The following is a 15,859-nucleotide window of genomic DNA, read 5'->3' as shown; positions in this document are numbered from 1 at the left end:
TTGGTTGAAGGAGGATTGGTCCATCTCCTCTCAAACAGTGTTCTGTTTGTGACCTTGGAAGGCTATTTCCCCATCTAAACTGTCTCAGAACCACGTTGAGGGGCTGGGGGCCTAAATAAGGAGAAAACAGTGGAGGGGAAAGGCAGGGAAGACGATTAGAAAAGCTTAAGATAATGATGTGTTTTGTGTGATTCAGACTTTTATCTTAGTGCTTCCTCATCCTTTGAGGTTTCCTCAGCCATTAACTAGGTTTTACAAATTCCAGATCTGGGGGTTTTGTTTTGAGTTCCAAAGTGATTTAAACCCGCAGGACTCTCTGTCCCCTGTATTCTTTTTCCTCTTCTGAATCCAGCTGTCATCGTTCGTATACATCAGTTTCCTGCTGGAAAGAAAATTATAGTCTCTGAGTGGAGTTGGGGGATGAGGAAGAGGAGACCTAACAGCACAAGCACTCTGGGGCTGCCTTGCAGGCCTGGGCAGGGACCCGGAGACACAGAGCTTTCCCTCTCATTGGAGGCCCGCCTACCCTTTGTCGCTCTTAGCTTGGACACGTTTCATCCCACTTCGCAGAGTATAAGTGATCTCAAAAGGCTTTTTCCCTGCCCCTGAAATGTATATAGGATGCCCAGCATACTCTCCTTCTCAGGAAACATTTTCAATACCCTCTTCCTTGTGGAGATCATAATAATTATGACCAACAGTTAACTGAGCACTATTAAAATAAGTCCGTGCCAAGCATTGTGCCGAGCATTTTGCATGCATCAGTAAGGGAGGTTCTTGTGGTCCCACATGTCAGATGGGAGGAAACCCAAGGCGAGGAGACAACTGGCCAAGTGTCACATGCATAGTAGGAGAGCAGAGGCTGAGCTCTCTGGGCACTTACCCCATGGCTCCACAGCACAATCAAGGCCAGAATCAGGAAAACCACTACCTCGGGGAGGGTGCCCTAGAACCTTCTTGGTTGTTCCAACTTCCCATTGCTCTTCCTCTCCTATAGAACCCCCAGCCCTCAGAGAAGGATCCCCTTCAGAGGAGCCTTCCAGATCACATGCTTTCATTGGGCACTTTCTTGCCTGCATTTCTGTCTCCTGTGCCAGCAGAGTGTGGAACAGCATGAGCATGGACCTGGGACAGAAGCAGTTACTAGAAAGAGAGAGCCTGACTGCTCCCAGGCAGCCGCCTGCCCTTTCTCTCTTTGCAGGTGGACCCACGGCCATGGCATGAAATACTTCCCGGTACTAAGCTGCTGGCGGCTGCGTTTTGTGGTTTCTTTATTAGCTGGGATTTATAGTTCAGATCTTATCATTCTGCCAAGTGCAATAAACATTTTGTTTTACTGGAATGTAGCTGTTATTATTGTTATTATTTTTCTTCTCAGTGCCTTAAATGTGAGTGACCAACTTGAGAGCGTGAAGTCAGAATCCCTAAACAGTTGGAATGCCAAGTCAATGTGCTCTGTAGATCAGTCTCAGATTAGAAGACAGGCTCTCATTTATTACACTCGTATTTATATAATGGAAGTTAGGTAATGGAAACGCTCCCAAAGGCCAGCTCCAATGTTGATGATGGTTAAATGGTAAAACCTGGGACAAGTATCCAACAATGCTTTGTGTTTGTACTGCCTTGAACATGAATAATATATCTGTGACATGAATAAATATAAGGTCAATGATTTTTATGACATACTAACTTCCTTTACCTAAGTTCCTGGGAAATATAGCCAGTTACAGAGAATGAAAACATTGGCAACTTACAAACACCTGCTTTGATTATTTGGTCTAATTAGGTTAAACTTAACCAATCCCATCTGAACAAATTGAAAACAATTCTTATCTGTTCCCTTGGTCATGTACTTTTATCGGTGTTGGATGCAGATGTGTTTAATATGACACGGTAGATGCTGTTCTCTCAGCTCTGGGTGGGAGATAAAAGGGAATTGAGAACATATTTTTAGAGTCTTCTGGGGACTTTTTATTTCTGGGCCCGCAGCTATGAAATTTCAAGGAAAAAAAAACAGGCTTTGTTGTCAATAAATTAGTTGCTTTTCTCCAAAACACTGAGACTGTCATCTGAATGGTTGCTTTTGCCAAAAGTATCTTTCCCAGGGAACAGTGAGTGCCCAAAATAAGCAGATGATTCTAGCTGCCTTTCGGAAGTTAGAATAATACAGGATGTGTTATTAGATTGCTAGGTTCATGTGGTGTTTACAAGCCTGCTGCTGAGGACATAGGCCTACAGTTCTTAGAATTTTAGAAGTTAGAGACCATGTAATCAGTAGGTAGAATGGAAACGATAGCAATTAAGTGACTTGCCCAAGGTCACACAGCTAGTAAGTGAAGTAGTCAAGCTTCCTTGGCTCCTGGTCCATTGCTTATTTCCATGACCAAAATTAAGAGCCTCTAGTAGTATAAGTTGGGCCAAGTGTCTGGATCTATAAATTAACCATGTCATGAAACTGGCTTACCCACATTTCCACCCCAGGAGTAAAATACTATTCAGTATTTTATGAGTAACTGGGATCTCAGAACATCTGTGATTTCGGTTTTTCTCTGTGTTTTGTCTTGCCCCACTCTAGCAGTCCTCAACAAAGATAATCTGAAACTAGTTACCCGTGTCAATTAAATTAGTTAAGCAAGTTGTTTTTGAAAGCTTATTCTAGACATCTCAAATAAATGGAATCCTACAACATGTGGCCTTCTGTGTCTGGCTTCTTTCACTTAATGTTTTCAAGGTTCATCCTTGTATCATGAATCAATGCTCTGTTCTTTTTTATGGCAGAGTAGTCCATTGGATCAATATACCACCTTTTATTCATCAGTTGATGGACATTTGCGTTGTTTCTACTTTTTGGCTGTTATGAATAATACCATTATAAGGGTTCATGGACAAGTGTTTGTGGGGATGTAGGTTTTGAGTTCTCTTGGGTATTGACCCTAGGAATAGAATTGCTGGGCATATGCCAAACCTAGGTTGAACTTTTTGAGGAAGTGGCAGACTATTTCCAAATAGACTGCATCATTTGGCATTCCCACCAGCAGTGTATGAGGATTCCAATTTCTCCACATCCTTGACAGCATTTGTTAATTGCCCATCTTTATTTTTTATTGCCATCCTGGTGGGCATGAAGCAATATTGCATTGTGCTTTTTGACTTGTGTTTCCCTTATGGCTAGTGATGTCAAACATCTGTTCTACTGCTAACTGGCCCTTTGTTTATATATCATCTTTAGGGAAATGTCTGTTCAGATCCTTTGCCCATTTTTAACTTGGGTTATATATTGTTTTCATTCGTGAGTTATAAGAGTTCTTTAAATATTCTGGATATTAATACCTTATCAGATACATAATATACAACTATTTTCTCCCATTCTGTGGGTTGTCTTCTCACCTTCTTGATAATGTCCTTCGATGTACAGAAATTTTTAGTCTTGCTGACATCCAGTTTATCTTTCTCTTTTGCTTGTGCTTTTGACATCAAATCTAAGAAACCATTGCCTAATACAAGGTCACAAAGATTTATATGCATGTTTTTTGTAGTTTTATCTCTTAACATTTAGGTTTCTGATCCAGCTTTTTAAGATTTATTTATTTATTTATTTGAGAGGGAGAGAGTGCGGTGGGGAGGGGCAGAGGGAGAGAGAGAGTCTCAAGCAGACTCTGTGCTGAGCGCAGAGCCTGACACAGGGCTTGATCTCACAACCTGAGCCAAAATCTAGTGTCGGACACTCAACTGACTGTGGCACCCGATTGCCCCAATTTCTGATCCATTTTGAGTGAATTTTTGTATTTGGTGTGAGGTACAGATCCAACCTCATCCTCTTGCGTGTGCCTAATGCATTTGTCCCAGCACTATTTGTTGAAAAGCATTATGCTTTCCTCATTGAGTTGTCTTAGTATCCTGGTCGAATAATCAACTGACCATAAATATATGGATTTATTTGACCTCTATGACTGTCCTTATGCCAGAACCATACTATCTTGATTATCATAGCTTTCTAGTAGCTTTTGAAATTAGATTGTAAACCCTCCAACTCTGTTGTTCTATTTCAAGATGATTTCGGCTGGGTTGCTTATATTGTCATACAAATCTTAAGAACTGTCAACTACTGCAAAAAGGAAAGAAAAGCCAGCTAGGATCATGATAGGTATTGTATTAAATCTGTAGGTCAACTTGAGGAGCATTGTCATTATAACAATATTATATCTTCAGGAATTCAGATGAGAACACAGGATGTCCTTCCATTTATTTAGATCTGTTTTCTAGTTTTCAGTGTACATAGCATGAACGTCTTTCGTTAAACAATTTATTCCTATTTTATTCTTTCTGATGCTATTGTAAATGAAATTATTTTCTTAATTTGGATTTTGGGTGGTTTGTTGCTACTGTATAGAAGTACAATTGATATTTGTATATTAATCTTCTATCCTGAAACCTTACTGAAGTCATTTATTAGGGGTTTTTTGTGGGCTCCTGGGGATTTTCTATATATGAGATCATGTCATGTGCAGCATAGTTTGTACTTCTTCCTTTCCAATCTGGCTGCCTTTTATTTATTTTTCCAATTGCCTAATTACCCTGGCTAGGACCTCCTCTACAGTGTTAAATAAAAATGGCAAGAGCAGACATTCTTGTCTTTTTCTTGATCTTCTGGAGAGAAGCTTCCATCTTTCACCATCGAGTATGTCGTCAGCTCTGTGGGTTTTTCATAGATATCCTTTATCAGGTTGGAGAAGTTTCCTTATTTCTAGTTTGTTGAGTGTTTTTACTGTGAAAGGGTGTTAGATTTTGTCATCTTCTTTTACTGTATCTATTATGATGATCATGTGGGGGGGGTTTTGCCCTTATTCATATGATATGACCCATTACTTTTTATTGCTGTATAATATTCCTTACCATTTTGCATCCCCACCAGTGCTGTATGGGAGGTCTAGTTGTGCTATATCCTCACCTAGACTTGGTGCTGTCCCTCTAGTAGCTATTCAAGTGAGTGTAGCAGTATCTCATTGTGATTATAATTTACATTTCCTGAGTGACCAGTTATATTGAGCATCTTTTCAGTTACCATATTTGCTGTACGTATATATTTTGAGTAAAGTGTCTATTCAGATCTCTTGCACATTTCTTTTTAAAATTGAGGTGTTGGGAAGCACCTGGCTTCAGTCAGTTAAACATCTGCATTCGGCTCCGGTCATGATCCCAGGGTCCTGGGGTTGAGCCCTGCATCGGTCTCCCTGGCCAGCAGGGAGCCTGCTTCTCCCTCTACCTCTGTCCCTTCCCACCACTCATGTGCTCTCTCTGTCTCTCTCTCTCAAATAAATAAATAAAATCTTTTTAAAAAAGAGAAAGTGAGTTGTTTATCTTATTGTTGAGTCTTATTATTGAAAGTGCTTTATTCTGGGTATAGTCCTTTATTATTATTATTATTTTTAATGTGGGGTGTGTTTTTTTTTTTTTAAGATTTTATTTTATTATTTATTTGACAGAGATCACAAGTAGGCAGAGAGGCAGGCAGGGTGGGGAGGAAGCAGGCTCCCTGCTGAGCAGAGAGCCCAGTGTAGGGCTGGATCCCAGGACCCTGGGATCATGACCTGAGCTGAAGGCAGAGGCTTTAACCCACTGAACCACTCAGGCACCCCTGGGTATAGTCGTTTATACAAAGAAATACTTTGCAGATATTTTCTACCTCTTGTTTATCTTTTCATTTTCTTAACAATGTCTTCTGAAGAGCAAACATTTTTAATTTTGATGAAGTCCAATTTATCAATTTTTTCTTTATTTTATGCTTCTTGTGCTTTAGTAAAGAAGTTCTTGCCTATCCCAAGATCACAAAGATGTTTGCTCATGTCTTCTACAATTTTATATTTAAGGTTTTACCTTTATGTCTTTGACATTAGGCTAATTTTCAAGTATCTCATAAGGTTGAAGTTCTCTTTTTCATTTCTTCCATACAAACAACCAATTATTCCAGCCCCAGTATTTCTTCAAATATTTTTTCCAGCCCTTTCCCTTTTTCCTCTCTTTCTGGGATTTCACTGTATGTATATTAGGTCACCAGAAGTTGTCCCACACATCACTGATGTTCTGGGGGTTTTTTACTACTTGTGTTTTTTTTTTTTTGTTTTTTTTTTTTAGAATGTAGCTGCTTTCCTCAAACAAGGTAGCAGGCGGCATTTTATTTTATTTTATTTTATTTAAGATTTATTTATTTGACAGACAAAGATCACAAGTAGGCAGAGAGGCAGGCAGAGAGAGAGGAGGAAGCAGGCTCCCTCCCCCGATGTGGGGCTGGATCCCAGGACCTTTTTTTTTAAGATTTTATTTTATTATTTATTTGACAGAGATCACAAGTAGGCAGAGAGGCAGGCAGGGTGGGGAGGAAGCAGGCTCCCTGCTGAGCAGAGAGCCCAGTGTAGGGCTGGATCCCAGGACCCTGGGATCATGACCCGAGCCGAAGGCAGAGGCTTAACCCACTGAGCCACCCAGGCGCCCCTGTGTGTCATTTTTGATAGCTTCTAATCTATGTCTCTAAATTCACTAATCTTTTGCAGTGTCTAATCTGCTGCTAATTCCATCTAGTGTATTTTTTTTAAAGATTTTATTCATTTATTTGACAGAGATCACAAGTAGGCAGAGAGGCAGGCAGAGAGAGAGAGAGGAGGAAGCAGGCTCCCTGCTAAGCAGAGAGCCCAATGTGGGGCTCGATCCCAGGACCCTGGGATCATGACCTGAGCCGAAGGCAGAGGCTTTAACCCACTGAGCCACCCAGGTGCCCCTAGTGTATTTTTTTTATGCCAGGTGTTATCTTATTCATCTCTGTAAATTTGATTTGTGTCCCTTTAATATCTTTCATATTTCTCTTCATCATGTTCCATTTTCCTCTAGATTCTTGACCAAACATAGCATGTTTATAGCAGCTGTTATCATATCCTTGTCTCTGCTTCCATTATTCTTGTTATTTTGGGGTCTTTTAATTTTTCTCCTACTTATGAGTCCTAATTTCCCTCCTTTTTGGATGCTGATAATTTTTTTATTAGGTGCCAGACAATAATAATTTTATGTTGTTGAGCATTGGATTTCTTTTATTCCTTTAAAATGTTGGACTTGGGGAGCGCCTGACTGGCTCAGTCAATAGAAGATCACTTCCAGGGGCACCTGGGTGGCTCAGTGGGTTAAAGCCTCTGCCTTCAGCTCGGGTCATGATCTCAGGGTCCTGGGATTGAGCTCCCTGCTCAGCAGGGAGCCTGCTTCCTCCTCTCCCTCTGCCTGCCTCTCTGCCTACTTGGGATCTCTCTCTGTCAAATAAATAAATAAAATCTTAAAAAAAAAAAAAAAGAAAATCACTTCCATCACTTTGTTTTGAATCCTCTTGATTCCTCAACTATAAAATGGCAATGTCCTCTAAAGATGGGGGTGATGAAAGTCATGTAAAGAAAAAATTTGGGGGCACCTGGGTGGCTCAGTCAGTTAAGCTCTTGCCTTTGGCTCAGGCCATGATCTCGGGGTCCTGGGATTGCATCTCCCCCCTCCTTCCCCGCTTGTGTTCTCTTTCTCTGTCTCAAATAAACAAATAAAATCTTTTTTTTTTTTAAATGAAAACTTGGAAAGTCACGCTTCCAAGATAGGAAAAATCCAACTTTGGAAGAAAAGCAGCTAGCAGGGGTTAAAATTGATAGCAAAAACAAAGAAATGAGTGGTCCTCTCATCCAGAGCAAGAGACAGAGCTCCTGCTGGTCCCACGGACAGGTACACTCACTTCCGGGCTGACCTCCAGGGCTCCTCTGGCACAAGGTACTTAACTCCTCCCTCCATGCCAAGGCTGCATTCCACATGAAATAGCATTCCCCAGGTTCTGTTGGGTTGGCCAACTACATACTGCACCTCACAGCATCATTCCTACAGGTGTTAGTGTGAGTCCAGTAGTGCTGGAAAGTTCTGCAGCCTTTCAGTCAGTCTCTGCCCCAACTGTAACCTGTAGCGCCGCAGGGGACTGAGATGGGTGCTCCTCGCTTCTCCCTTATCACAGGGGTAAGCCCCAGTTATTTAAAGGAATCCTCCCAGCCAGCTCTGACCTCTCAAGTTGGTTTCACAGCTGTATCTCATTGCCTAAGGGTAGAAGAGAAGCCCCTTAGGGCATCTGGGGGGAAAGGCAAATCTAAACAGGGGTTTCTACGGTGTGGTGCTAGGGAAATTCCTGATTTCCCAATGTCGTCCTGAGTAGCCGGTCACTGACAGAGAACCAGAAGCACTATTTGCTCAGAAGTAATTTTATGTTTGTGTCTTTGCTTTGTCATGTGTTTATCCTCAAGTATTTCCTGACGTCCCCCCTGTGTTGGGCAGAGACAGGGATGGGATTGGTGGGTGGAGTCCAGAAGTAAAAGCTGGCCCCACCCTGTGCCTGGTGAGCTCATTTTCAGCCGGCCCAAATCCTTTCAGAGTTCCCACCCAGAGCAGGCTCCCAAGCCCAGGGACTGTGTTATTTCTTGGGGTGACAAGATGGTTTTCAGATGGTCTTCTCAGAAGCTCATCCTCCTTTGTCAGCAGCAGATAAGGAATTCTGTGCTTGAAAAATACACGCCTTTGAGAATATGCTGGGGGCAAGGGAAAGAGGGAATATTTCCCAAGGGAAGTGTATCAGGGCCACACCTTTTGTGAGCAGGGCACGAAGGGGTGCAGAGCCCTGGAAACAGAAGGAGGCAAGAAATAAGCAGCCAACACCAGTTCAGCGTGCTTCTCAAGGCAGTTAGTTTCCAGATCCTTCCACCAGGTCATCCTACATGTTTGTTGTTGGAGGGGCCCCTGGGGTCAGGATTACAGTGTATTGGGAGGGACAGAGGATTAAATAGAAGAATGGAATTTCCCTTCGATAAGGAGAAGCCAACATTTATTAAATCAGTTGATTTGTTGTTGTTGTTGAAGTTCCTATGGTTTCCTTTTCTCCCCAAGTATATATTTTTTTAATGACAAATTGCATAACAGGACATTAATATTCACAGAGCGAACAAATTATCATCTGTGATTATTTTTAGAACCAGTTTATCAACTGTTTGAGGTAAGAACTTTTGTTGGATCTGATTACAGATCTCTCTGACCGCAGCTACACTTCTTTGAAACAGAAAAAACTGGCCACGTAGCTCTGCATTAAAAGTGAAATCTGCTTTATATTTTCTTATCCCCTCCTCTTTTAAGGAGGGTTGAGATTCTGGGAGAAAGGGAGGGGATCCAGAAAACTTCAGAACAATTACATCTGCAAATTTTTCTTGACCTACTGGTGTCACAATTCAGAGCCTTTTGAATATGTGAAAGAGAAATGCAGCCACTTGTTCATTCATTCATTCATTCATTCATTCAGTTGCGGCAGAGGGAGCACGTGCAAGGTTAGGCAGGATGGAGAAGCTTAGGCTGACTCTCAGTGCAAGTGAGCATGGTCAATATCATTGCCATTTACACAGCATCCCGGCAAGCGACTTAGTCCATAGCAGGGAAACTATCCTTTTCTGTTTGGCTGGACTTTTCAGTTCTGGGAAGGATCCTTCCCCCTCTTCGTGGGTACCCACTGCTACTTAGAGGTAGAACAACTTCGTGGTGATGCCTGGGGCTTCGGCTTCGCCTGTAGCCACCTCTGCGGAGCCAAGGAAATGCTGTCTTTGGGCCTGCGCATTTACTCCCTCTTGTCCAGTTCAGCGCAAAATCAGGCTCTCTGGATTCATGACTTAACAGCGAAGGCCAGGAGCTTTTGGCTGAACACTGGATGAAGGGGTTGACTTTATGATTAGGGGCTGTGGTGTATAAAGACGAACACCACTAACCCCTAGAGTCACACACATGCCACACAGCAAAGTGTTTACACTGCCAGGAGCACAGAGGAGCTCAGGTGGGCTCAGGAGGGTCTTAAAATGCAATTCCTGTTAGCGGCCTCAGCGTCACCTGGGAGTCTGTTAGAAATGCGATCTGGGGGGCCCTGCCCCAGACCCACTGAATTTGGACCTCTGCAAGAGAGCATACTCAAGTCTGAGCCCCTCTGGTCTAAGGTAGCAGCACAACTGCCCTTCTAGAAATATGCTCAGCGATGACGGTGCCAGGTGAAACTGCCCTCTCTTTTAATTATTATTTTCCTATCTCTCTCTCATGCTGAGTACTTCAAGTTAAATTCACCTAAATTAAACGCTCTTTTTTTTTTAATAATTTTTTTTTTTAATTTGACAGACAGGGATCACAAATAGACAAAGAAGCAGGCAGAGAAATGGGGAAGCAGACTCCCTGCGGAGCAGAGAGCCCGATGGAGGGCTCGATCCCAGGACCCTGAGATCATGACCTGAGCCAAAGGCAGAGGCTTAACCACTGAGCCACCCAGGCGTCCCTAAATTAAACGCTCTTAACAATGAAACTCCACTGTATCCATAATTGTGTGGCAATGATCTCATCCCACTTTTTTCCCCCCAGAATGTCCTTATTAAGGCTAGATAGATTAACATGCATCTTTTAAGATTATGTTTTTTGGAAATTTTAACCCATCTATATGACAAGCTCAGAAAATCAAAGATGAATGACCCACAGGCCTGCCCTTTGGGGCTGTGCTCCTCCTCTGGGGAGAATACGGACTTCCCTAAGTAATAAAACAGGATTTGTGACATAGGACACTGTCCCTGCTCCAAACATGTGCCGCTTTTAAATTTCAGCAGCCGGGTTGATGTTCGCACTGTACGTTGGTAGGTTAGGGAGTGGCGGCTTTGAAAAATCAGTTAGTTTAGCAATCACTGTTCAGGTTGCAGACATTAACACTGCAATCTGCAGCTCGCCAGAAAACCAAGAATTGCTAAAATAGTACATTCGAGATTACGGGAGGGAACTGTGTGAATGGGCCACTGTGGTCCTTCACACAGACACTCTGCTCGCTGCCCCGAGGGACCCAGAGGAGTCCCTGCGGTTCCTCCCTAGGAGACCTCTGTTTGGGGTAGTCGTGCTGTCCAAACAGAGCACACTCAGGAAACTGTTACCAGCTTCCCCAAAACTGCAGTTCCCTTATGCCAGTCCCTGGTGATGCTTTCACAGTCAAACTGTTACCCAATGGTACTATGGCAGACTTCTTAAAGCCAGATGTCTTTAAAGAATTACGCTTTTAGGATAACACTATGGATTAACTACCTTTTTTGGTGTAAAGATAGCCTTTCTTTCATGAAAATGATAATAGATGGTGGGTTTTTAACATACTTTCTTGACAAGGTAAAAAGTTGGCAACGTGTCACATTCTGTCTCAGTGCTTTTGACATTTTCGTGGTCCTTGGATTCCAAACTATTTCTCCATTGAATGAAGACTTAACACAGTAGGAGGTATTGTCCTTCCGAGTGAACTCAGCCATTAAGCCATTCCTTTGAGGCTAGAAACACACTTACTCTAAAGAAACAAAAAGTTAATTTCAAAAACGAAATCAAACTTAATGTTTAAAATCAGTCATACGTACTTGGGTGACTAAGATGACCACACGGATGAGAAGAAATTCCAATCAATAAGTTTGCAAAAATCATCTAATTCCTGAAAAATAAGATGGGGCCATTAAAGGAGGGACTTGATTCTTTCATTAGAACACTTGGCTTTCAAGAAAGATGGGAAAGAAGAAACCCAAAGCAATCGAAACTGAAATTGCAAATAGAAATGTTATCTTCCAGAGAAAAGAGGTTCCAAACCTCAGACTGGGGAGCCCCATAGAAGACCTGATTTCAGTTTTTTTGCATGCCGTAGACAAGTTACTGAGGGAAATGGAAATAAACACCCAATGTTGATCTGGATTTGGAAATGCATTTGGTAGGGCAAGACACAAAACAGTGCTTGGCCAGGAAGAAGTCCTGTTTGTGAAAATCATTTGGTGAACTCTGTCTACTGGCTGCTGGTGAAGCAGTAGCTGTCAAGCCCAGGAGAATCACACTAGAATCACCCGGTCCTTTAAAACCAGGCTCACCCCAGACTTGCTGTCCAGTGTCCCTTGCCATGGTTGCTTTCCTGAAGCTCTAGTCACTGCAGCTGCTCGTGTGAAAGTGTTGGTTACCTCTGTCTGCAGCCTCCTATTCCGGCTCGAGAGCCCCTTGCTGTAGGCTCAGAGGGGAAAGGTGCTCTGCGGTCCCCGCGTCCATGGGAACGGAGCCTGGTCAGTTTCACTGCCACATCCTAAACTGAGAACAGAGCCTGCGCCTAGGGAGCCAGCCTTGAGGCCTGACTGCCTGCCAGGTGCCTTTATTCTAGTGCTTATTCATTCTTTTCAATTCTTCTTGGTTTTTTCCTCCTCTGACCTTTTTATTTGTAAGAGAAAAGGGGTGTAGGGGAATTTTCTAGTTCTTCATGATAATGAACCACGGAGCTGGAATCAGCTGTGCTCTACTTGGGACTGCAAACCCCTAGCTCCAGAAACCCTACAGGCGCCTTTGAAGGTCATGTCTTAGGAGCATGGTTCTCAGCTGGGATATAGAGCAGAATTAGCTGTTGGCTTCTTAAGACTACAGGTGTCTGTGCCCACCTCAAGCCAACTGACTCCGAGTATGCAAGCATGGGATTCAGGTATGTGTGGTTTTAAGACGCTCTGATTACCAAACATCCTTGGCCCAGCAGCGGTAGCAGCACCTGGGAGCCTAGTAGAAATGCAAACTCAGCCTCCTCCCCAGGCCTGCTGAATCAGACATTGGAGGGTGAGGCCTGGGCGATGGTCTGTGGGTTAGCAAGGCCTCCAGGTGAGCCTGAGACTCACTCTAGTTTCAGAGCCTCTGCTTTAGGTCATCTCTTTGGGTCTAAGCAGCAGTTAGGAGAAAGTGTCTAAATGAGTGTCATTTGATTATTTCTTAGCTTGTAGCTCTGACAGCTCTGACCTCACTGCTCCTCTGCTAATTCACACTAATTCAGCAAACTTTTCCACTGGTCACTTTTTGTCTCTCTCTTTTTTTCTTAAGATTTAATTTATTTATTAGACAGCGAGAGCACAAGCTGGGGGGCAGAGGGAGAGAGGGAGAAGGGGGTTCGATCCCAGGACTTGGCATCATGACCTGAGCTGAAGGCAGACACTGAACCAACTGAGCCACCGAGGCGCCCTACTCTTTGTCTCTTAAATTTCCCTGGAGCATTTGCTGATTCCTCCCCCAGTCAGGCACCACTGGGCAGCCTGCAGGACCCTTCTTAAATTTTTTCCCTCCTGAAAGCTTTTATTTTGTCTTTTCCCATAGAAAAAATAAGTGCCCATCACATTCATTTTGGTCCTTTTTATGGCTTATGTATTCTCTTTACCTCCCATCCCCTGCGCCCTTGGGCAGATAACTTAACCTCTCTGTTCTCTTGTCTGTAAATGGAAATACTACTAGTACCTACTTCTTCAAATGAGGTTAACACTTGTTGAGGTGCTTAGAATAGTACTCAAGTGTCAATTCTATAAGTAATCGGGGCACCTGGGTAGCTCAGTGGGTTAAGGCCTCTGCCTTCAGCTTGGGTCATGATCCCAGGGTCCTGGGACCAAGCCCTCTCTGCTCTATGGGGAGCCTGCTTCCTCCTCTCTCTCTGCCTGCCTCTCTGCCTACTTGTGATATCTGTCTGTCAAATAAATAAATAAAATCTTAAATAAATAAAGTCTTAAAAAAAATTTAGAAGTAATCGTTCCTAGCACTGAATAATGGGTATATAACATTCTGTAGTGCACAGCACATAAACCTAGCTTTTCTCACTAACAATTTTAGGGCCCTAAGCATTTTGCACTTTTGTAGCTGTCTTTATCCTCCCAAAAAGCTTCTTTTAAAGCTTTTTGATAGCAAGTAATTTTTTTTTTCTCAACTCTGAATCTCATTCTCCCAAAGTACCTAACATATGCTCAGTAAATGCTTATGACATTGTACTGAGCTCCACTGGCAATGTTGGCTAAGAAGTCCCAAAGGAGCCCTTCCCAAGCCTGTCGCCCATCTCTCTTTCTTTGGGCCAATGCCTTCAGTCCCTGGGTTCTTGATGATGTCATCCTTCCTCAAGGCCCTAGAGGAAGAAGATGGGTCTCTGGGTGCCTGGCTCTTGAGTTCAGTGAATAATGCACTCTGCCTGGAATATCTCTTTTTCAGATAACAGGTTCCTCTGAAAATCATCCAGAATGGCCTAGACAGTTCTTCCTGTTTGTCACAACATTCTGAAGAGCAGATCTCTGAGCCATGTTTCTGACTCCTTGCGAAACAAATGAAATTCCTACTTAAGGCACTGTTGTCTTGAGGCAGCAATGGATGGGAAGGGTAGGGAAGTGGTACGTGGAGACCACATGGTGTCGTGGTGTCATTACTAAATTGTACTGGGACAGGTGATGCAGAGGTTGAGGACCCCAACTATCTGGGGCTTCCTTGCTTCTTTGTAAAAATGGCTGCCCTCCTACTTGAATTTGGACTTCCGCAGACTCTGAGTTAAGAGCAGAAGTGCGTCTGCAGCCACAGTCAGCAGATGGTGGATGGGGTACTCCAGGGTGCCCATTCGTATTGGAGCATGAGCCCCCACCTTGCCTCTTGGAGCAAACTTCTTTTGTAACAATTTGATGTGTAACATGAATATTCTATGTTTTTGATTCCTGGACTATTGCAAGCCTATGAGATTTTGCAATTTCAAGTAGGTTTTTTTTATTACCATAATCTTTTACATTTCTGTTGTGTTTATGATAGTTTTCTAGAAGACAGTAGTGTTCACCGAGTTATGAGATATCTAAATTTCAGCAAGGCCTCTGATGAGGTCTATCACGATGTTCTTGTAGATGAAATTCCATGCACAGAACAGTCAAGTTAGGAGGATTTGTAACTGGTAATGAATTGGTGAGAGTTTGGAATAGGCAGGGGACGGGGCTTCTTCTAACTGCTTCTGCTGCTTCTAACAGTCACCGACACCTTCTGCCCTCCACACTGGCCCAGTCCACAGTTTCAGTAAGTACTTGATTACAGGCATTTACGACATGCTTGTCACATTGAGGTTTACACAACTTCTGTTGGATGATGAATATGTTGGTTGTATGGTTGTATGGGTTCTAGGAGGTGCCCAAGTCTCCTTCCCTGGTTAGTCACCCAGTACTGCCCATTTTACTCCCTCACTCCCTCACTCAAATCCATCTTCTTCTCCCTATCCCTTCCTTCCCTCATCATTTCTCTCCTAGACTACTGCCTGACCTTGTTGCTTGAAGTAACCTCCCAGTAGCATTCCCTTGCCTCCAGAAGAATGTCCAGGCTCCTACGCATGACCTAGGAGGTTCTGAATGTCCTGGCCACAACGCTTCTCTAGCCTTATCTCCTGCTGTTCACCACCTTGAACTCCATGCTGTAGTCCTATCAGACTGTCACTCCCCACATAGTCCATTCTGGTTCATGCCTTTGGACCTTTGCTCTGCCTTTGGTGGCTCCAACACATCGTCCCCTCCGTTCCCCTTGAAGACTCAGATTATCGTTTACCGCACTGTATTGGAATTACCTGCTCATTTCTCACTCTCAGACTAGACTAGAAACTCCTTAAGGACAGCGTTCTCATTTTGTTTAGCTCCCAGGACATAGTAAGCAGGAAATGTGTTGTTTTGATCCCAAGTGAGAATACGAAAACATCTTGGCAATCTAAAAGGGAGACCATAAAACTTAACAGGGAGATAAAATTTAACAGTGGTTTTACTTGGGTTTAAAACAAGCAAACAAAGAAAACAAGTCCCAATCTAAGGACTGAGTACAAGGTGGGAGGAAGATGACTCACCACGCTCAGTAGACCATGTAAAAAAAGAAAGGCTGTGGTTTCAGTTGACTTTAAGCTCCGTGAGTCAACAGTGTGATGCAACTCCAGTCACCTAGTGTCAGAACAGGGAAAGTCATCATCCTGTGGTCATATCACGCG

The 15,859-nt window shown here is 43.2% G+C and overlaps 1 protein-coding gene across 9 annotated transcripts in view; it reads left to right on the top strand.

Moving 5' to 3' along the window:
• THADA (THADA armadillo repeat containing) overlaps window positions 1-15,859 on the top strand; it is a 326,811-nt gene that overhangs the window by 251,749 nt on the left and 59,203 nt on the right. The gene's annotated exons all lie outside the window — the stretch shown is intronic.

The sequence above is a fragment of the Lontra canadensis genome, unplaced genomic scaffold (genome assembly GCF_010015895.1).
Source record: "Lontra canadensis isolate GAN:19392208 unplaced genomic scaffold, GSC_riverotter_1.0 scaffold61, whole genome shotgun sequence".
In the NCBI taxonomy this organism is placed as follows: Eukaryota; Metazoa; Chordata; class Mammalia; order Carnivora; family Mustelidae; genus Lontra; species Lontra canadensis.
The sequence above is the reverse complement of the archived record's forward strand: the minus strand, read 5'-3'. Positions and strand labels throughout refer to the sequence as shown.